This window comes from Barbus barbus, assembly GCF_936440315.1.
Source record: "Barbus barbus genome assembly, chromosome: 25".
Classification (NCBI taxonomy): Eukaryota; Metazoa; Chordata; class Actinopteri; order Cypriniformes; family Cyprinidae; genus Barbus; species Barbus barbus.
This window is the reverse complement of record NC_136753.1, coordinates 11,086,466-11,109,783: the sequence shown is the minus strand read 5'-3', so window position 1 is coordinate 11,109,783 and position 23,318 is coordinate 11,086,466. Positions and strand designations below refer to the sequence as shown.

Sequence of the window (23,318 nt, the reverse complement as noted above, 5' to 3'; positions counted from 1 at the left end):
TGTTATAGATGACAAAGCCTCTATAATTTCTTCAACAAAAAAACATGTGGACATCACAACCCTTACAAAAATTAACCATGGTTTTATCGTAGCAAGACTGCTTAATTTTCGTTTGCATGATTTCTGAATGCTTGAGACCATAAAATCAATGTATTTATTAATTTTTTTACTTTAATATTTGAGGGAGGGGGGCACAGCAATACAATCCTGCTCAGGGCACCCATTTGGTCAGCAGTGGCCCTGATTTGACATCAAATTGACATCAAGGTGCCCGCTGGGAGCTATATCCATAATTAACAATTACATGCTTCATTTTCGTTTATCTGATTTCTATAAAAGTTATTGAGCTTCTCTTCGGTCCTATGGATGTGGATCCGAGCGTGATTTATGAATGAGCGGTTTCATGAAATTATGATGCTCAGGGGCTAACAGAAAATTAAAGGTGCTGTATGTACCCAGCTAACACAAATACGTAACTGTTACGTAACTGCAACGTAATCTGGTGACCAAAGTTACGTCGTGGCAACCGGAAAAGTGAAAGGTGCGTATACGTCGCCACAACGTAACTTTGTGACGTTGCTAGTTTGTAACTGCGACGTCGTGGCAACGTTGCGGATCAATAGTGCGCTGGTAATCAGTTGGTAATTTTTTATAATTATTTATTTTCTATTGGCGGATATGCAGTAGTTTAACCTAATTTATGTCCTCATATGCCCAAACTAATGTAAAGGCTGTTTCAACAGCTGTGAATGATGAATACAAACTCGAAATGAATTTAATTCATTTATTTTGAAAAGCACACACATATGAACAGTAAAATACACCCAAATTATTAATAAAAACATAGGATACACAGCGAAATATGAATGAAAGCATTCAGGAGGTTCCGTGCTCAGCATCATTATAAACAGATATGCTATAGCATAATATTTGCTAGCAGACAATTCAGATAATTAAGGAAAGATACCATAATCACAGATGTATAAATATTAACAAAAGTACTTAAAGTAGACTGTATAAACATAATTTTTCGAAATAATAAATCTTTAAAATATTGAAAATGTTTGTAAAACAGAACAATGACCAATTATAACCACATGTGAACATATTTCACACAAAAATGTAAATTCTGTCATTAATTACTTACCTCATGTCACTCCAAGGCCATAAGACCCTTTTGTGCAGAACACAAATGAAGATATTTTTAACAGATACCTTGTGTACGCAAAAAACAGCAACAACAAAAATATTATGTTTTTATTTACAAATTATGTATATCCAACACATTTTCACAAAAGCAGCATGAGATGACCAGTTCGCACGCCAACACAACACTGATGCATCATGGTGCTCTCGTGAACGTTATTTTGTAAATAAAAATGCAATGTTTTTTGTGCACACAAAACATTCACATCACTTCATAAATTGAGGGCCTGTACCATGATGGTGGCTAAACAAACTCAGGGTTACAGGATTAGTTTTGAGTTGACAAAACCAAACCAGTTCAATCCGGCTTTGTTGGTACCATGAAGCTGATCATCAACTTTCTCTGTCAACTCAGGCTTGATCCTGAGTTAATGGAGCTCGTGCACATGAAAGTGTGACATCAGTAATGAGCAGCCAATCACATGCCTTGAAACTGGGATTCACTTCTCGTGAGAGAGTCAGTGCGATTCACTACCAAAGATGAAAGATTGAACAATATGAAGAATTTAAACACATTTACACAGCAAGATGAAACAATCGATCCATTAAAGAGGAAAACTTATCTTACCATATAAGTGCAAGTAAAATTTGTAAAGTTTATAATATTTATAGATATAACAACACTTAAAAATTGAAACTCATATGTAGTCATGTTTACAGCTATTGATTCTAAAACGTATTTATATTGCATATTATCTATAGGTTTATATTAATTTAAAATAAAAGCTTAATAATTACTATTAAATTAAGCTGTCTTGTGTAATGGATTAAGGGTATAATAATTATATAAATAATAAAAAATAATCATGTCTAAAAATCACATGATTTTATCTTTAAAAATGTTTTATGTAGCATCCTTTAATTTGGAGTAAGAGAAACTGGAGGAGTGGCTTTATTGCGTCAGAGATGTGTCACTTAGCTTGAAGCTGATTGGTCAAATTTCAGTTTGAGATCTCTAAACCAGAACATAACCTGCCCCGGAGCAGGTTAGCTGTGGAGCGATGAACTATGGCGATGAACACTGCTAAAAGCCAAACCACTTTCATGGTACCTAAAACCCAGAGTTGGCGCAAACTAAACTGAAACTTACCTGAAAATTTCTCAGATTTCATTAAAAAGATCTACATTTATGTTTCAAAGATTAACAAAAGTCTTAAAGGTTTGGAACAACATGAAGGTGAGTGATGAAACTTTTTGGTTTAACTAAGACATTAGGTAAATCGGTTCCCTCAGGCGCACCAGTAGATTTCTGCCAGATCTCTGTTCTTCTGGTTCTTCTGCTCCTTCCACCATCCCAATGGATTGAGCAACAACAGAAGTTTCCACTTTGAATGCTTTAGCCGGGAGTTTTTTTCACCAGCATCTAAAGTGAGAAAGAAAACAAGAACCCAAATGTAAATGTAAAAATAATGAAAAAAAAAAAAAACAATAGTTGTCTAAAATGTAAAAGCATACACTTGAGTTTTCCCTACTGTTAGGGCATTTCTACCTCAGGGCACAAAAGAGTGGGGACTTAGAGGATAAGAACAATTTTCTAGAATTTCAGCACAGTTTTTTGTCACTTTGGTTTTATGTAGCTGTGATTGACACACAAACAAAAGGGGAAAAAAGATAATAGCATCGCTGAATATGAGTCAAATATTGCATATCTCTGTACAAATGAAAGTGTACTCATTCTTCATGAGTGATTATTAACTAATCAGTATGTCAGGGGTTCTCAACTCTGGCCCTCAAGGTCCACTGTCATACAGAAGTTGCGTCTCAATCAGCTTCATCGTTCGCTAGGTTGTAAATTAATATATTGTGCACACAAATTCAGGCACTGGTAAGGACAGTGGCTCACTACACACTGGTGACTATTTTCGTCCTCATTGTACATCTCTACTGACATTTATGCACAACAGTAAAACTGATATATATTTTTTATGCTATTTTCAGCACATTATGATAAATACTTTGTTACATGTATGTGCAAGATTTCAGTCATAAATAAATATTTGCTAGATTAGACATTACCTGTCTAGTGATGTATGTTTATGCTGAAATATAATATTGGTTTGTGTTTTAAAATCTATCACGTGTCATTTTGTAGCGAATTATCTCTTAAGTTTTGAGCTTCAGAACTTCCTATAAGGGAACATAGTGAGCATCGATGCTTCCTGGTTTTCACAGCTTTTTTAGGGAGCAAACTAAAATTTTTGATTGAGACAGCCCTTAAACACTGACTACTGAGCAAGGGACCTGAGTGATTCACACCCAGATTTTAGATCCACACCTGATCACGCTCACCTGTTTGTGACTTTATATGTAGTAAAACTGAAGAACTTGATTTGCTTGTTCTTGTGCACTGCACTAGGTTGGAGCAAAACTCTGCATGTAAGTGGACCTTGAGAGACAATGTTGAGATCTCCTAACATGACAATTCAGAGAGGCAGGATGACTTCAAGATTGATGACTTACAACACTGGTGTCCAGTCCTGGGCATGGAGGACCAACGTCCTGCAGAGTTTCTGGTGATACTTGATCAACTGCTCAGGTCTGCTTAATTGGGGTTGGAGCTAAACCAAACTAAAAAAAAGAGAAAGACAAAATAAAGTAAAAAATTATGATTCATAAATATGCACAACATCTGAAAACGCGCAAAGATGAGAAGAAAGCAATGTGTTTAATGAGAACTTTCAACCCACTGAAAAATAAGGAGCAATATTAAATCACGGATGCATTTTTATTTATTCTTGTTATTCTTATTCTTATTATTCAAATAAATTATAATTACCTTTTGGTTTATTGATGATTTTCAGTCTCTGAAATAGAAACATTCTATCAATTATGGATGGCATCATACATCATATGTAACGATATTTAATAGGAGATCTAACACCATGTCTACACCGGATGGCGCAACAAAATACAATAGAACCTATAATTATATGATGATGTCTACACTGGATGCGGCGCAGTGCAACAGTTATTTAAGTTTTTGAAATATGTCTCTTTATGTTCACCAAGAAAACGGCATTGATTTGATCATAAATAAAAACAGTAATGTTGTGAAATATTATTATCACATATCTATGTGAATATATTGTAAAATGTAATTTATTCTTGTTTTCGCAAAGCGTGATTTCTGAAGGATCATGGAACACTGAAGACAGGCATAATGATGCTGAAAATACAGCTTTGATCACTTTTTAAAACATACTGAAATAGAAAATAGTTATAAAAAAATGGTAATTTCACAATTATTACTGTTTTACTGTATTTTAATCAAATAAATGCAGCAGTGGTGAGCATAAAAGACTTCTTTCAAATACATGACAAATCTGACCCTTAAACTTTAGGCAGTGTATGTTTGAGGTATTACTTACAAGTCATATGGTTCATAATGTCTAGAGATGTTCTTCGACAGGAGATACGCTCCAACTCTAGAGCACAGCCATCAGTGTGGAAGAACATAGGAACATAAACAATCTGTCACAGAGCCAACAATATTTATTATACAACGCCAGGTTTATTTAGACTATAGCTGTCACGAATCTGGGCCCGGTTGCACGAAAACCCTTAAGATAAGAAAACCCTTAATTATAAGGTTAAGGGTACCCTTAGTGAAACATGGGTTGCAAGAAAAAAACCTAAGGGCTTACTTAAGGGAAGTTAAGGCTGTCACTTAAGTATTTCCCTTAATTGCTTAAGTGTTCCCTTAAGTTCTGTTATGCGTTGCTACAAAGTCCTTAGTAACCGTTTCACCTTAAAAAATTAAGGGACCAAAATAGCTCCCTTAAGTCATCTTTTGCTCTAGCACGATGGCTGATTTCATGTTCATAGAAGAGGAGCAAGTACCTAGGCGCATTTTTAATGATCTAAATAATCCATTGGAGACTATGAATGATGCGCAGTTATTGAGAGAATATAGGTTTGATCGTCAGTCAATCCTTCATCTCACCGCAACGCTTGAGCCTGACCTTGAACACCAAACCCGACGAAGTCGTGCACTCCCAGCACTGCTTCAAGTTTTGATTGCTTTAGGGTTTTTCGCTTGCGGTACTTTTCAGTCTGTCATTGGCGATGTTTTCAGAGTACACAAATCCACTGTCTGCAGAGCTGTCCATCGAGTGGCCTTAGCCCTGTGTCGCCGAATTGACACATGTCAAATTTCCTTCCAGAGATGAGCAGGACGTATTAGCGGAGCGTTTTTTTGCAGTTGCTGGTTTCCCACGCGTTTGCGGAGTGATAGATGGAACACATGTGCGAATTCAAGCCCCACACCTATATGAAGATCAATTTGTCAAAAAAATTATATTTTGTAAAAAAATAAAAAATATTTTATAGCTGTAGTTGTAAGGTTATTTTTGCGGTCCGTTATGTTTATAGTGCAATATGGAAGAGTAACTATGGCAACCGCTGCTCGCGTTGCCGTGCGCTGCCAGAAACTACAGTGAAACGCTTAATATAAACACTTAGGTAAGGGTGACGGTTGAGACGTTTGTTGCAGCTCTCTTAAGGAAATCCCTTGCCTCAGGGATCTTTTCCCCTTCAGGGATACCCTTACTTAAGGGTTTTCATGCAACCGGGCCCTGGTCCGTGCAACTTCCATTTGTTCACCACCAGAGGTCACCCGTTTACCACATGGACTTTCACACTACACAGCACATTGGACTTCATTTCCCATCATACATTGCACTGACGACACACAGCTGTTCACACTGATCACGCTTGCACCTGAGAACCATCTCACAATCACCATCACCCAATCACACACACTAGATAAACCTGGGACATTCTCTTGTTCGTTGCCGAGTATTGTTTAGCCCAGCAACCTTACAAAGCGTTCCTGTTTATCTTGTTTGATTTCCTGTGTTTTGATTCCTGCCCGTGTTTCTGGATTATTCTCTCTGCCTTGCCCTGTTTGGATACTGTTTGCCGATCGTCGACCCACGCTTGCTCTAAGATTGCTCTTGTGTCTTCCCTATGCCATACCAGTTTGCTCCCATTGACCCTGCCTGTATTACGACCATGTTTGCTAATAAAGCCTTGCAAATGGATCCGCACGTCTCACGTCTCGTCAACCCCGTAACAGAATACTCGGCCTACAAGGGATCCAGCGGCTTTTCCAGTGGATATTGGCCAGGTATGGACATGGCACGTATTTTATTAATACGTAATTATATACAAGAGTATGTAGACCTCACCCATTTTTCTGATCTGCCAGACTGTGTACTCATAGACTTCTTTTGTGAGGGCGTTAATCAGCCGCTGAAATCGCAGCTAATCCGTGAGGGTCCCCGTTCATCTTTTATTCAGTTTCTGAACTATGCTTTATTGACGGTTGGCTCAACGTTCACTGTGGGGGTCACGGAGGAACGAGACACCACAACCAATTGTTTGATTACAGCTGCGCTAGAGCACGCTCACAAAATGCCGACCACAACACCATCCCATAGCGTCATTGCTGCCGGTCACGAACCAAGTCAAGTCGCAGCTGATGTCAAAGAGCCAAGTCAAGCCGCCGCAGCCCTCGTTAAAGAGCCAAGTCAAGCCGCCGCAGCCCACGTTAAAGAGCCAAGTCAAGCCGCCGCAGCCCACGTTAAGGAGCCAAGTCAAGCCGCAGCCAATGTTAAAAGGTCAAGCCAAGCCCCAGTTGATCGTCACGAGTCAAGCCAAGCCCCAGTTGATCATTACCAGGCAAGCCAAGTCACAGTTGATCGTCACGAGTCACACCTCGTCTCAGCGCTCCAGTCAGAGTCACACCACGTCTCAGCGCTCCAGCCTGTGTCACGCCATGCCTCAGCTTCCCAGCCAGAGACTCTTCTCGCCACAGTTCATCAGCCAGAACCTCTTCACGTCTCCGCCGAATTGCCAGTCTGTCACACCTAGAGATTTAAGGTCAGACCTTCGAGTTCCCTGTCTGGTTTCCAGCTTAAGGGATGCACCACTGGTGTCTGCACGCGCAGCTGGTATCCCCAAACCCACTCACTCAAGCCCTCCTGTTCCTGATCTGATTCCCCTGTCAGAAGCGCTTCCCATGTTAGGGATCGCTTTGTTGCATTTGGGCCGCATACACCACCTCTGAACTGTCCCAGGCGATGGTATCCGCTGCAGCTCCTCCAGAGGTGGCGGCACATGCTGCAGAACCTCATCAAGCGGTGGTGCTCGCTTCAGGCCCTTGTAAGGTGTTGGCGCCCAGCAACGTACTCTCAGCCTGTCATGTTGTGGTCAGAGAGACCGTCAATAAACTCCACCTACAACCTGATGTTACCACGGTAGAACCTCCAGAGGTGGCGGCGTTTGCTGCAGAACCTCTAGAGGTGTCCGTAGTATCCTCCTCCTGTGAATCCACATCCTGCCCTGTCACGGCTATGGAGACCGTCTGTGAATCCTTGTCCTGCCCTGTCACTGCTATGGAGGCCGTCTGTGAATCCACGTCCTGCCTTGTCACGGCTATGGAGGCCGTCTGTGAATCCTTGTCATGCCCAGTCACGGCTATGGAGGCCGTCTGTGAATCCACATCCTGCCCTGCCACAGCTAAGGAGGCCGCCTATGAATCCCCGTCCTGCCCTGCCACGGCTCTTGAGACCATGGATGCTCTCCCTGTGGTGTCTGTCTCTGTTCTCCCCAGATCTCTGATCCTGCCATGGTTTCCTGATCAGTCTGCTCTACTGTGGAGATCCTCTGCCCTGTCTACTCCACACTGGTGGGCTCCGGCTCTGTCTGCTCTGCCGTGGTGGTTAGCTGTCTGGCTCTGGGTGTCTCCTGCTCCACCCAGGGAGGCTCTGTCTGTCTCTGCTCTTCCTGTGTTGTCTGTCTCTGTTTCTCTCAGATTTCAGACTCTGCCATGGTTTCCAGTCCCGTCTGCTCCGCCGTGGTGGCCTTGGGCTCTGGTCTCGCCTGCTCCGTGCCCTGGGGGGCTCTGGTCTCGCCTGCTCCACGCCCTGGGGGGCTCTGGTCTCGCCTGCTCCGCCCTGGGGGGCTCTGGTCTCGCCTGCTCCGCCCTGGCTTCCCGCTCTGCCTCAGTTCCCAGTCCCTCCATTTGCACATGAACCTGGCCCTCCGTCCCTCCCCCTGTTCCGCCTCTGCTCCACCACCCTCCTGGATTGTATTGGAGTGTCTGGAAGCCACTCCTTGGGCGGGCTATGTCACGAATCTGGTCCGTGCAACTTCCATTTGTTCACCACCAGAGGTCACCCGTTTACCACATGGACTTTCACACTACACAGCACATTGGACTTCATTTCCCATCATACATTGCACTGACGACACACAGCTGTTCACACTGATCACGCTTGCACCTGAGAACCATCTCACAATCCCCATCACCCAATCACACACACTATATAAACCTGGGACATTCTCTTGTTCGCTCCCGAGTATTGTTTAGCCCAGCTACCTTACAACGCGTTCCTGTTTATCTTGTTTGATTTCCTGTGTTTTGATTCCTACCCGTGTTTCTGGATTATTCTCTCTGCCTTGCCCTGTTTGGATACTGTTTGCCGATCGTCGACCCACGCTTGCTCTAAGATTGCTCTTGTCTTACCTATGCCATACCAGTTTGCTCCCATTGACCCTGCCTGTATTACGACCATGTTTGCTAATAAAGCCTTGCAAATGGATTCTCACGTCTCGTCAACCCCGTAACAATAGCAGAGGTGAAATGCAGAAAACAAAAATAATAATTTACAGAATATACAATTTAATAACAATGTACATTATAGGTTTACTTATTTAGTAATGCTCTTAGTGTTACTTATGTTTGGACATCAAAGCCCTTTTAAAATAACTAACAAGCAAACACACACACACAATTTTGCAAAAGAAAATTACAGATGCATGGTGATATAGGTAAAATATGTTGTGAAAGATGCATATAAAGTTATTTAAGCTTTCTCAGATCACCTTTATTTTCTATTTCTCTGTCAGCAGCTCCCTTCAGAAATGGTTTAAATCAGGAACTTCTCCTGTGTCATAGAGGGGTTTTTCTGACACTTCTGAAATCACAGAAAAAGTGGTATCAATATGTGTTTAAAGATCAAAACCTGTTTTAAGTTTCAGCCCATTTTCACGCTCTGTGTAAGTGATGTATCCGATTAACTGTACAGTAACGTTACATACTTTTAGGTTAAATTAATTAGTTTACTTCCATTCATCCTTTGACAACTTGCCAGCAAAACCTTTATATAAAAAACGCTCATCTACACAAGATGACATTAAAAGCCCAAACTTTCAGAAACAAGAGCTCAAGTCTATAGTTACGTTACCTCTTATAGTTAGCCTCACGGTTGAGATGCTAACGGACTTTTTCTGAAGACACTAAACCATTTCTATAAAGTAAATATTCAACGGAAGCGTGTCATTTACATGAAAAAAAGTGTCAGGAACACTTGTATGTACTATTTGTGTAATTTTAGAGATTAACTTACCTGAAATTAGTGAAAACAGCAGTGAGAGACAGGTTTAGCTGTTTGACAGTTGAGCTGCGCCCCGTTTCCATGGAGACTTCCTCCAGCTCAGCTCGCGCACATTAAAGCACGTAGAAGTCACGCAGAATTTACGTAAATATAATATAATATATAATATAATAGCTTTAGAAATGGTAAACGTGGTGTAGAAATAACAATGAAAAAACATTGATTAAAAACTAAGGTGTATAAATAGGAATATATTTTTTCGTACACATTAATACATGCATCATGAACAATTTTTAAACTTTATGTATTTTTAACATATATTTTCAAAATATATTTCAATATATTTAACAGTTCTACATTCCTATGGGTGTAATTAATGTGAATTTATTAATAGGGCTATATAAAGGTAGTTTATTATGATTTTTGAACTACTGAGATGTTTAATATTTTTTTAAGGATGCATTATAGGCATATTATACAGTATAAATGATTGTTAACAGGTGCACTACACAGCACAAGCGTTTTCAACGAGATACCCCACTGCCATGCCAAATATACAGTATATTTACATATAGTTTGCGAATATTAATAACAATTAATCTATGGGATGTGCAGGTTGTGCGGTGACAATCAATTGAAACTATTTCTATTTCTTCACTTCCTATATTAAAAGTAGCCGTCCATATTTGACTTGGTGAAAAGAAACATATTTTATCTTTAAGGAACGGTCAATCTTGTGTCTGAAGTTTAATTAAACAGCATTATGGTAATCAGAGAACATATAAAGAACTTACAAAGATAAATAATGCTACAGTTCTCCTTTGAAAATGTGCATTCCGGCCCGGAATGTCTGTGTTTGTTATGGTTTGTGAAACCCGCCCCCTGCCAGTTTACCCAATTGTATTTCGGTTGCCAGTTGGCGGAAAACACAGCGTATTTAATTTCATTCATCGTCATGAGTGCGATCGTTTCTGTTGGTGTTGTTAATCTGGCAACCACTTAATATTGTCCACTACTAGAGCGACGTGCAAGATAAAAAAAAAATCTAGGTCTCCGGCATAGCCTACAATTAAAAACCTTACCATACTGTACCTTTCAATGCCGTTCAATATCTTTTACATTTAAATTGAACAACAGACCCACATCTCTCCCACCAATCTCTTAGAAATTACTTATTCCTAAATAAAATAAAGCCTATATAATGTCCCAAAAAGGTGTATGTGGGGTGAAATTATGCTCATAAAAGCAGCTTTCAGTAAATAATTTACCTATGAAAGTCTGACAGTTAGATCCTGAATGATATGTCATTAAATTAATTTAGTGCACGAATCATCCTATCAAAACACTGACTCGTTCAGTGAGCTTTTCACTAACGTTTTCCTAATTAACGACCAATATTATTTGCTTGTATGAGTCTTTGAGCATGAAAATCCATCAAAAGCAGTTAAAATATTTCAAAAGGGAGAAGCTAGTAAACGTAAAATGTAGTCAGTGCATAAATATGAGCGCAAAAGATTTTACAGAGGATTCCGTCACGAATGAAACGAGCAGATTTATGTATGTTATTTGAAAGTACGGTGCAAAAACAGCACTGAACAAGGTCGACCCAGATGGGACTCGAACCCACAATCCCCAGCTCCGGAGGCTGATGCCTTATCCATTAGGCCACTGGGTCAACTCAACATATGCTGTAAAAACATGCTTTTTTGAAATATGGACAAAACCACGGGTAACTATTACTATTTTAAAAAGCTGTATTATTGGGACAGAATATTTTCTTTTTGTTTTGGTTTTTTTTTCTTTTAAAATTTGGCCTTGTGATGATCGTGTGATATCGCGAGAACCAGTGTCCCTTGGGTATGTTTACTGTTATCATTACCTTAACATATCTTAGAACAATATCAAGAGTAAATACAAAAAATATTAGTATTACATTAACAGAAAAATCCGAGAGTTAAACAATTAACTTGCCAAGTACATAAACTACGTAACATCAACTGCCAAGATGTCAGGGAAAAATGTAATACAAATAGTTCTTCCAATTAAAACATGCAGACACTGAACTGCGTTTTTTATAGTATTAATACAGTGCCACGTCACTGCTAGATCGAGTTTGTCAAGAACCAGCGTCTAATCAGAGATTATATTTTTTAGGGGGAGATACCAGCCTTCGCCGCTCTGCCTTTGGAGAAAGTAACAACCTTTGATCATGTGAGTTGATAACCAATGACATTATAGCATTGACGTAATTAATTTCTGTCAGAAGGTGCGTTCCATTTTACCGTAAGTGGACTTCACAGGGTATTCCGCCATTTTAAGTGAAATTCCAATCCGAAGGGAGCGAACATGCTCAGTTCGAAGGGCACTGCGAACGGCATAGGGAATAAGGGAACGATCGATCGATAAATCACCGCACACAGGAAGTGGAGAGGGAAAATCACCCAACTGTCATTGACACTGCTTTAGTTAGAACTAGCATGGAGAAGAGCCGTTGAAAGAGTTTGTTAAAGGCCAATGGAGGTGTTGCAATAAATGTTGTTGTTATACAAACTAGAGTATTTATGAATGGTTATGGCGATGAGTTACACTTGCATATTGTATTGCATGAATTGGTGAGACTAAGCAAACCGGCGAGAAACAGCTGAGACTGTCTTTTTTTTTTTTTTTTTTTCTTTACTTAACGTTACCTCAGAAGAGTTAACTATGAGGCTGCGTGTGAGAATGAAAGCGCACGAGATGAGACCACTACAATCTGTTAATAGTCATACACATTATGACTATATTGGATCAATAATTGTGTGCTTGTCATATTTCATTTTATTATACATACAGTGAAGATAATCAGAGTAGGCCTACATGCACATATTACCTAAACCACATATTAATGTTTTATATTTTTAAAATGGAAACGCAAAGAGGGTTGTGTTTTATATTTTGAAGAAAACGAAAAGGCAGTGTTATCATTTCGTTTTATTGTAATGTGTGTACACGTTGCATGAACTATTTTTGTGGCTATTAATATTTTAAATGAAACAGAAAAAGGCAGTGGTGTTTGATATCGTATTTCGCGGTAGCCCGCATGGAGTCTCTGAGTCGCTGGCCAGCCTGAATTAGCGCCGGACGATGAACGATATCATATCGAGATTATGATAAAAAAAATGTTAATAATGATGATAAGCTGGACGTTTTTACTCAATATGGATTAATGTAACCATATCACACAACATAAATAAATGCTTCAGCAGCCAGTCAGTGCATGTCGCTAATAAGTCTGCATGTTCTGTGTGTCTCTACTCAAACACACATGCCTCGCGGTGTTTTCAGCGCCTGTGGCTGCATCCGAAACCGCATACTCAACGAGTAGGTACTTATTTTCAAGAAGTACTTACTTAACGAGCGCTAAAAGAGTACGTACTCTACAGCCAAATCTCGTCGAGTATGAATGAGATCCGCCATGTTTACGTTATCATGTGATCTATGACGTTATTACAAGTGCAAAAACAAAAGATATGAGTGACAGGTTTAATTCATCTATCTGTAAATATTCTGATGCTGATGAAATTTGCTCATTTTTGGTCTTGTTGAAGAAAAAGCTGCCCTTATGATTGCAGTAGCCTATAACCCACAAATTTTGGGTTGATTTAAGTTTTTCTTTTTTAACTCAACTAATATAACCCTACAGTTTCATCCTTAAAGAAATTATTTTTTATTACGAAAAAACAAAATCGTTCATCCACATGCAAAACTGGCTTAAATGTCCTTTGTTTTCCTCTTTTTCTTGTTAAATGTCGCTCTCGTTTCAACAAGAAACGACCAGGGGTGGTGATGGCACAGTAGATAAGACACATGCCTTTGGTGTGAGAGACCCGGGTTCGAATCCACTGTGAGACACCAATGTATCCCTGAGCAAGACACTTAACCCCCTAATTGCTCCAGAGGCGTGTGACCTCTGACATATATAGCAATTGTAAGTGGCTTTGGATAAAAGCGTCAGCTAAATGAATAAATGTAAACGTAAGAAACGAGAGGGTTTCTCCTTATTTTTATATTGTAGACATCCATCGATTAGTGATGAAAAAAATTGCCGCGGTGGTGGAAACAACACGAGACTGTGCTGCGACTGAGAGCAGCTCGATGGTGTTTAGTGTCCTGCAGCAGCAGCTGAATAGTTCTGTGTTCAAATGCACACAACAGGCTAAAGCTTGCTGCAAACCCCCAGCAAACATAACCATGAATGTGTCTGCGGCAAATAGCTAGTAAGGAGATGTTTGAATTATTTACTAATAAACTAATGTTTTCTGAGTCCGTGTAGCAAGGATGAATTTGCTGATCCTGACTCGCCGTCTCCTCATTAGACGCGCCTTTAGAGAGAAATGCATCTTGATTATGATTATAATAAAAGAGTTTTTGTTTTCAATTTTTTTATTTTGTTAAGTGATAATTTAAAGCTTTCTATAGATATATTTATCATGTCTGTGAGGCATGTATTCGCTCAGCTTCGGGTTCATTTTTGTGAAGCGCTCCTGTTCAAGATGGCAGAAAGTGCATCAGGTTTGTTTTCTTTGTTTGTGCACACAAATACAAGTACACCCTTTACAGGTCCGAATGATGTATTACTCTTACCTTTATAAAAATAAAAAAAATGACAGCATAGGCTATTTTAATTAGTTTCCACTGAAAACAATGCAAGTGTTTGCACTGGTGCCTCCATGTCCTGCAGAGCGCGCTTTAGCTTCCACTCTCCGCACAAATTTAGATATATATATAGCCTACATTATTATTATAGCACAGGTTTAACGTTTAAACATTGTTATATACTATTTTATTTTTGGCAAGTTGTGATGATATGAGAAGGCTACATACAGATCAAACATAGGCTATGATCAGCTCATGCAGCTGGCCGCTTGGTCGTTACTTAAAAAAACAAAACCTTATAGGCTATTTAACGAACAAAAATGCTCCAAACGTTTTTCTAAATTAACTTAAAAAACAAAACCAAATATAATAATTTTGCCATTACACACACAACTGAACTATTTTAATAGCCGAAACAGTAGTATAAACTGTTTTAGGAGAAGGGGTGAAAAAAAGACGGGCTGGGGTCGGACACGGGCCGGTAATTCTGATAAGCTGTCGGACGTGGGACGGGCCAGGGCCTGAGCTTCTCGGGCCAGGGCCAAAAATTTAGGCCCGTGCAGGGCTCTAGTTCATTGTTAAAGCTACCATCTTTCCCTGAGCTTGTATATTCTGCAGTAATAATAAATAATAATAAAAATAAAATAAGAGCGACAGGCGCACAAACTGTTTGTTTACACTTTGCTTTGTTGCTTTGCTTTGTTGTAAACAAAGATGTTTGTGCGCCTGTTGCTCTTATTTTATTATTATTTATTATTACTACAGAATATACAAGCTCAGGGAAAGATGGTAGCTTTAACAAAGCATCAATAAATCCACAATAGTATGGTATGTATGTTTTCCTCCATGTTTGTAATTTCTGTGTCAATCAGCTGCTCAAAGATCTTACCTTTGGAGAGGATTGTTGATTTTACTCGAACAATTTAAGTATTACTACTTAGAAATTAAGATTCCTTCAGAATGCATTGGTTGCCCAACACTTATGAACAATAATAATGATAAATGCTGACCAATAATTAATTATATTTTTTAGTGAAACAAGCAAAATGTAATTTGCTTTTTCATATGCCATAGCTATGCATGACTGTACACTAGACAAATCCAGCCAAGGTGAATACATCTCAATTTTCAGTCAAGTCATGAATTAATGCATATGATAATAAAACAATTGTATTTTATTTACTGACAACAGGAAACATGAACAAATGAGTAAAATGTAAATAAAAGTAACCATGACAATAAATAAGTCAACAACACATGAAAAAGCTTTATTCAAACAACATTGTTCTAACAATCATGTATTTACAGGCAGTGAACCACATCTACTGCATCTCAACACAGCTGAGCCAGTTCTGCAGCTTTATTCTGATGAAGACCACCGTGTCCACCTTCACCTGTCTCTGCTGTCCATCACGTCCCTCACTGCAGCAGTCAGACTTTATATTTTTGTTATCCTTTTTTTCCCACAAATACCGCGGTCACCTGCTCCACCACAAAAGCTCTGCGTCAAATGCACAGAAATCAAGAATCAGAAGAGCGCTGTAACAGCTTCGTTTGAAATGACAATAATTAAAATAAACTAAACCTTAAGATTTAAAATAATTTGTTATTAATTTCAGTAACAAAGGTTTTCAGCTCACTGTGAGCCTTTGAATATTCTTGTAGAATATGTTCCTGTCTCTTATTAAATAGACATTTAATGGTCTTTAAGATGTATAAGGTTTATGTAAATGCGTTTTGGAGACGTGCGTGTTTACTGGAGCTCTACAAATATACTGTAACGTCACTGTCTAGCATCTACACCTTCAGCAAATCAACAGTTTACTACAGTAGCTCAAGAAATGCGATTTTAACAGATGTAACCGTGTTTTTGAACGATAATACTCACATTTGTAAGCACCCGCATCGCTGATCTCCGTCAGGTTCGATGATGACGTATCCTCTCGCGGGGGCTTCTGGGATAGAAAAGTGTCCATCGGATGAACACTTCAGAATCTGGGCAGAAGCAGTAGGACATCCGGGAACTTCTCGACTACTCTTCTATGAATACTGAGGTTTCGGACATACTTATTCGCTCACCTTCTGCTTTTCCCCTACCATATAGTAGAGAAGTAGGCATATTCGGACGCACTTTAAGTAGACGCACGTCCGAATCTCGCGAGAATTAGTACGTCACCCAGGTACTTCCTGCCTACTCTTTTATGAATCCGAAGGATTCGGACATACTTATTCGCTCGCCTACTGCATTTCCCCTACTATATAGTAGAGAAGTACGTGGTTTTGGATGCAGCCTTTGTCTTGTATGGGGGGAAAAAATCAGTCTAAGGAAGCTCGTGATTTCCAGCGTGGAAAACATGTGATGGCCATCTCTTTGACCATCAATCTTGATTACTTGCCCCCAAATTTGACGACCTCCTTCCTGGTTGGAATTATCAATAAGTATTCTTTTTTTTAATGTTGCAAGCTGTTTTGTGAAAGAGTTGGTTGGTTCACTTGCTTCAGACTAGTGGCGCCAGAATCTAATTTATGATGTTGTCCTGTTTTCTTGGGGCCTCTCTGGAATTTCGGCTCCTCATGTTTCAATGTTCTGATGAATCTTAAATTTGTCTGATTCGGTCTCCGATATCCTACAGTAGTTCGCGCAACAAGTCCACAAGTTGAAACAAACTTGAAAATAACTTAACTACTGTTTGCAGAGGCGTCATGCCCATTCAAAGGGGGCATGTGCCCCCTCAGATTTTTGAGCCATTACATTACATTACAACGCAGCTTCCAAAAGAAAAAATAGCCGATTCATATTTTCTATTTAATATAATCACACTACCATGATTAGATCATTCAGTGTGTCATATCAGCTGCTAAATTAAAATCTGCGTTTGCTGGCTGGTGCTGAGCCAGACGCGTTTTTACAGCGCTGCGCATTATAACCAATCACACGCGATTCTGAAGCTTATGAATGCAATGACCAATCAGAGACGTTCAGATGAATCATCGCTAAAATGCCAGTGTTTTCTTCACTCGTTCGCTGACTGAATACTTTCTGACGAATTCTCTCGTAGTAAGATATTAATTTCATAGTGTAAACAGCTTCAGTGATTTTAATGGGAGTTTTTGAGAGTACTTACATTTATTGACATTTACATTTATTCATTTAGCTGACGCTTTTATCCAAAGCGACTTACAATTGCTATATATATGTCAGAGGTCGCACGCCTCTGGAGCAACTAGGGGGTTAAGTGTCTTGCTCAGGGACACATTGGTGTCTCACAGTGGATTCGAACCCGGGTCTCTCACACCAAAGGCATGCGTCTTATCCACTGCGCCATCACCACCCCTAGGCTTAAATGTTATCTTAAATGTAAATGCTCTCTTTCTGTACAATGAAAGTGTTATGATTAGTAGCCTAACTTACAATGTTTTTATTCACATTAACGTTCAATGTTAAATTCACATTAAATATAGAGTCAGTCATATTAAAATATGTTATGGCATTAAGTAAACAGACAGGTTTTTATGCATAGTTAATAGATTACATTATTAGGTTACTTTGACCATCGCCAATTAGATCAACTAACATAATTGTAACATAATAAAACGTAATATTAATATGTAATTTTAAGAAATTATTTAATTTAGCTCAAACGGAATCATTTATGATTTAATAGGGAATTCGAACAGACTCACTGTTACAGCGATTCACTGAACGAGCCGTATAAACTCTGCACTGGATATTAAAATCCAAAATATTGTGAGAACACTATTAAATAGCACAGTAACAAGATTGGCAGATTAACACATTAACTTGTGAGCACAAAACACAAGATACTTCTCTTTTAAATATAAATAACATTTTATTTATATAAACCTAAGACAAACTAATCTAACACATGAACACAAGCATTCACACATTCACACGTTGCAGAAAGAGAGAAAGTGAGGAAAGGATGAGTTTAAGAGAAATCCCAAGTTTACAGCAATATGTTCAATTGCATCGACCTGAACAACCATCAATCACTTATTTAACCCTCGCATTGAGTTTCTCAATGAGGCTAAAATTTATATTAACTGCACCGATTCAGTTAGAACCTGGAGGTACTTGCTTGCTTTGCTAAGGGAATCCCTTTTGTCTTCCTTGCAGGAAAGGGGGTTCCCCGAAGTGTCTGACTGGCTGAGAGTTCAGTAGTCATTGAAGTGACGTCTTGGGAAGCCAATGGAGTTGTGGCTGGTAGAAGTTTTGAGGCGGTCACAGACTCCAGTTGAACTCGGAGACGAGGTGTGGCGGCAAAACTTAACTGAGTACATGAAACTCGCAACAGAAAAGAAAATAAATTGGCAAAAGAGGAGAAGAGGAGAGAGCAGAGCGCTAAGAGGACCAAGAGAGGGTTTGATGGTATCCTGAGTTTTTAAACTCGGCTTTCGGACCGTCCCATATGGACGTCTTGACCAATTAGATACTGGCCTTGCTTGGGGTGTTGCTCTGTTCCTCCACCCAATCAATAAATCAACATGTTATCTGTTCAGTCACAGGTCCGAACTTTACAAGCTCTTGCAAAGTATAATTTTGAACATGATTTCTATAACAAGACTATGATGCATTTGACAAAGAATTGATTGGAAGAAACATTTAAAGCATGATTTTTTAAACTCATACATACCAAACACGCATCTGAATCCTTCAGCTATTCAATAGTGATAAAAAAAAAAAAACATACATAATATTTTATTAAAACACGATAATCTAATATGTGGGTTACAAACATAATATAGGTTATTTCTGTGCAGAGAAATAACTCCTAGGTCCTTCTAAGATGATTTTTAGTGCATATGAACAGATTGTCCCTAGTGTGTAGTTCTATGGAGAATAAGAGGCATGTTCTGTGATGACCAGAGAGAGGTTAAAAGGTCTCCTAAGGAATTCCAGTCTGTCTTTGTCTTGTATGGGGGAAGACCTTCCCAAGAGAGTCTGTAGCACGGGATCTTCTATTACAGGTTTACATGTGACCATCAGTCTTGATTACTTGCCCCAAATTTGACAAGTCTCCTTCCTGAATTGGAATTATCCAAGTGTTCTTGGATTAAGTGTTCTTTTGTCTCAAGGTTGTAAGCTGTTCTGTGAAAGAGGCTTGCTGGTTAATTTGCTTGCTTCAGACTAGTTGGCGCTAGGATTTGGACAGATTTATGACGTTGTCCTGTTACAGCTTTTAAGCCCCTCTTTGTGGAATCTCAGCTTCTCATGTTTCGATGTTCTGATCGAATATTACATTTGTCTGATTCAGTCTCTGATATCCTACATACTCTATTAAGATATTTCATGATATATTTAATGCATTTGAGAATGTTAAAAAAAAAAAAAAAAAGGAAAAAATAAAACACGTGGCTGCTGTGTGTCACATGACGACCCATCACAGACCCCCCCCCCAACTCGTGCCCCCTCAAAAATAATGAGTGCATGATGCTGTTTGGTTTTTGTTTGTCAGAGATATCAGTTTTAGGACGTTTTCAAGCTATTTTTCTCAGAGCCTGTGTAGTGCTTGAGTGTGTACACAACATATTCTTGAAGTTAGAATCAAAGCCTCCCTCCCAGCCATCGCTCCGAACCCCCTTTTCTCCTGGGACCATAAAACCCAGGATATATTGGAGAAAAGACATCTGGATGCTTTTAAGAGAAGAGCAACTTTAAGTGCTTGGCTGGTTTTATCATAAATAAAGTCGAAAAAATGGCACCACATACTCCCTAATCTCCCTCCATTAAGTTGCAGAAATTCATGAAAAGTATCTGGAAGAAGAAGGTTTCACAGCCGACTCAGGACTAAGATAATTCCCAGATCTCCACAAAAGAACTGACATTATGACCTTGCGTTATCAGCACATTCCAGGATTGCTCCGTTTTTGCTCCCTAACAGACACAGAGCAAAACGCCTTGCTCAAGTATTTTAAAGAAAGAGGACAATTATACTTGTTTCTGCTATTAAAGCAATATATTCCAGACAATATCTACAATATATTCACAATATATATTAAGGTTGTTCTCAGGTCATTTTTTTTTGTGAACTTTTTATTTATACATTTTTGTTTCACAGAACAAAACAAAAAGAACATTATCTGAGACAAGTGATAAAATAACAAATATAATACAGAGAAAAATAATAATAAATACAAATATTCTGTATATATATAAATATATATTGCTGCACCTAATATGCATATTCACATCTCAACAAACATGATACAATACAATACAGCCTTATAATGAAATAAGAATAAATAATAAGTAAAAAAAAAAAAAAAAAAAAAACATTTATAGATTTAAATATTCTTTAACCATGTGCCATCTCTGATTAAAAAGGTCAGTTTTCAATTGTAACGATGCAGTCATTTTTTCCATCATATACATCTGTTTTAGTCGCTGTTTCCATTCAGTTACAGTTGGTGATTTCACAGATTTCCAATTAGCCGTAATGGTTTTTTTGGCAATTAGTAGCAACACATGTAAAATATACCTTTGGTCAGCTTTGAAAACTTCAACCGATATGACACCCAATAAAAAAAAAAAACTTACATTTGAGGGAACTTCTCTCTTTACAATTATCTCTATTTCTTTTTTAATATTTTTCCAATACGCAAGGATTACTGGACAGTCCCAAAATATATGTGTATGGTCACCTGTTTTACCACATTGTCTCCAGCACAAAGCTGCAGAAGGGTCTTTTACAAAATTTGAAATAACCAGAGGAGTATGAAAATAACGTATTTTAATTTTCCAGTCGAATTCCTTCCACTGTTGACTATTAATTCCCTTATGGCACCTATAACAGAGTTTATCCCATAACTCATCCTCTATTACTATATTAGCTTCTATTTCCCACTTTTCCTTAATATTATAAGTGTTTCCAACCATGTCTGTTAACAATCTTTTATAAAGATGAGAAACCTGTTTACTAACAGGGAGACGTTTTTCTGAAATTGTGATAAAATATTGTTCTATGCCATTTGGGATTTTGCCAATTCTCTCTTTTTCCTTATGGTTTGTAATGTAATGCCTAATTTGCAAATATTTATAAAAATCACTTGAGGGAAGATCAAATTGTTCCTGAAGTTGTGAGAAAGACTTTAAGTGTGTTTCTTCAAAGAGCTGATTAAAAATAAAGAGGCCTTTAACTGCCCACCTCCTAAAACCATGGTCGCACATCGAAGGTGGAAAATCTACATTACCCACTATGGGCATAGCTCGAGAAATTGTTCCAACATCCTTAAGCATTTTCTTTACTTCTGCCCATACCTTTATTGTATGTTTTATCCATTCATTTTCAATCTTCATTTTATTGACATGTTTTAGATCCATAAAGGGTAGGGCAGACAGTTGTGCACCCTTAACTTCCCCTTGTTCTATTTGAGTCCACTTTGCTTCCTCATCTCCACTGATCCAAGTCGCAATTGCTGCTAGTTGAGCTGCCCAGTAATAAAATTTTATATTTGGCAAAGCCAAACCTCCTTTATTTTTAGCCAGATGAAGTGTTTTAAGTTTAATTCTGGGTCTTTTGTGTTGCCATATAAATTGAGAAATTAATTTGTTTAGCATATTAAAAGTGGAAATTGGAACTCTTATGGGCAACGACTGGAATAAAAATAGGAAACGTGGAAGCAGGTTCATCTTTACGGTCTCAACTCTGCCAAACAAAGATAAAGGAAGAACCTCCCAACGAACTAGATCACTCTTTATTTGATTAATTAGCTTATTATAGTTTGCCTCAAAAAGTCTTGTAGTTTTAGGTGTGATAATAATCCCCAAGTACCTAAATCCTTGTTTAGACCAGTGGAATGACACCATCTCATTTAGTTGTTTAGGCCATATTCCTGATATCATCATTGCCTCTGATTTATTTTGATTAATTTTGTATCCAGAAATGTCTCCATAGTCTTTTAGGCATTGCATTAGTCGAGGTATTGAAGTAAGGGGATGTTTTATAAAGAGCAGAATATCGTCAGCGAAAAGGGAAATTTTATGAACTCTCCCCCCACCGTCCTCAACCCCCTCAATCTGGACATCCTGTCTTATTGCCTCCGCTAGAGGCTCGATACTGAGAGCAAAGAGAATGGGTGAGAGGGAGTCACCCTGTCTTACGCCTCTCTCTATATCAAAAAAGTCAGAACAGTGTCCGTTAACTCTAATTTTTGATTTGGGATTCTTGTACAACACCCGGAACCAAAAGATAAATTTTTCACTGAAGCCCATCTCAATTAGTGTTTGTTCTAAAAATTTCCAATCAACCCGATCAAATGCTTTCTCAGCATCTAAACTGAGAAGCATTGACGTTTGAGTACCCTTTGCCATGAGTGACTGCAGGTTTAATGCTCTCCTTATATTATTTGTCCCTTGGCGGCCTGAAATGAACCCCGTCTGATCTGGTTTTCCTAATGTATTTTTGTACTCTAGTTGCTAAAATAGATGTTAATATTTTATAATCCACACACAGAAGGCTAATAGGACGATAACTAGAACATTGCAATGGATCTTTTCCTTCTTTATGCAGGACTGTAATGATAGCCTCTGACCATGACTCTGGAGGGTTCCCTGAATTTAACACATAATTATATAACTTACATAATATTGGAGTGAGGTCTTCAACAAACACTTTATAATATTCTCCTGCAAATCCGTCTATTCCTGGCGTTTTGTTATTTTTTAAGTTAATAATTGTTTCTTTTACCTCTTTTTCTCTAATTGGCTCTACTAACGCAGAGGCTTCATCCGTCGTCAATTTGTCTAATTTAAGATTTTTAAAGAAATCATGTATTTTTTCTTCTTTCAAATCCTGATGTTGACCCTTATATAATTGTTTGTAGTATTTGGCAAAAGTATTTGCTACTGCTTTTGGACTAGTTTCAACATTGTTGGAATGAGGTTGTTTAATTTTAGGAATTGTTCGACTAGCTTGTGCTTTCTGTAGTTGAAATAATAATAACCTGTTAGCCTTGTTCCCCAATTCGTAGTATTTTCTATCGATAAACCTAAGGGCACCCTCTGCCTTATAGGTCAGAATCTCATCTAACTTGTCTCTATTCTCTTTAAGTTTA

At 38.5% G+C, this 23,318-nt stretch overlaps 1 long non-coding RNA gene across 1 annotated transcript; it reads right to left on the bottom strand.

Annotated features, from left to right (window-relative positions):
* Nucleotides 1–770: 770 nt before the first annotated feature.
* LOC306844577 lies at nt 771–5,326 on the bottom strand. Its single transcript, XR_013781926.1, has 4 exons — nt 4,575–5,326; nt 3,983–4,010; nt 3,667–3,774; nt 771–2,569 (listed from the first exon to the last, which is right to left on the bottom strand). It is a non-coding gene; the product is annotated as an uncharacterized lncRNA (long non-coding RNA).
* Between the last annotated feature and the right edge of the window lie 17,992 nt (nt 5,327–23,318).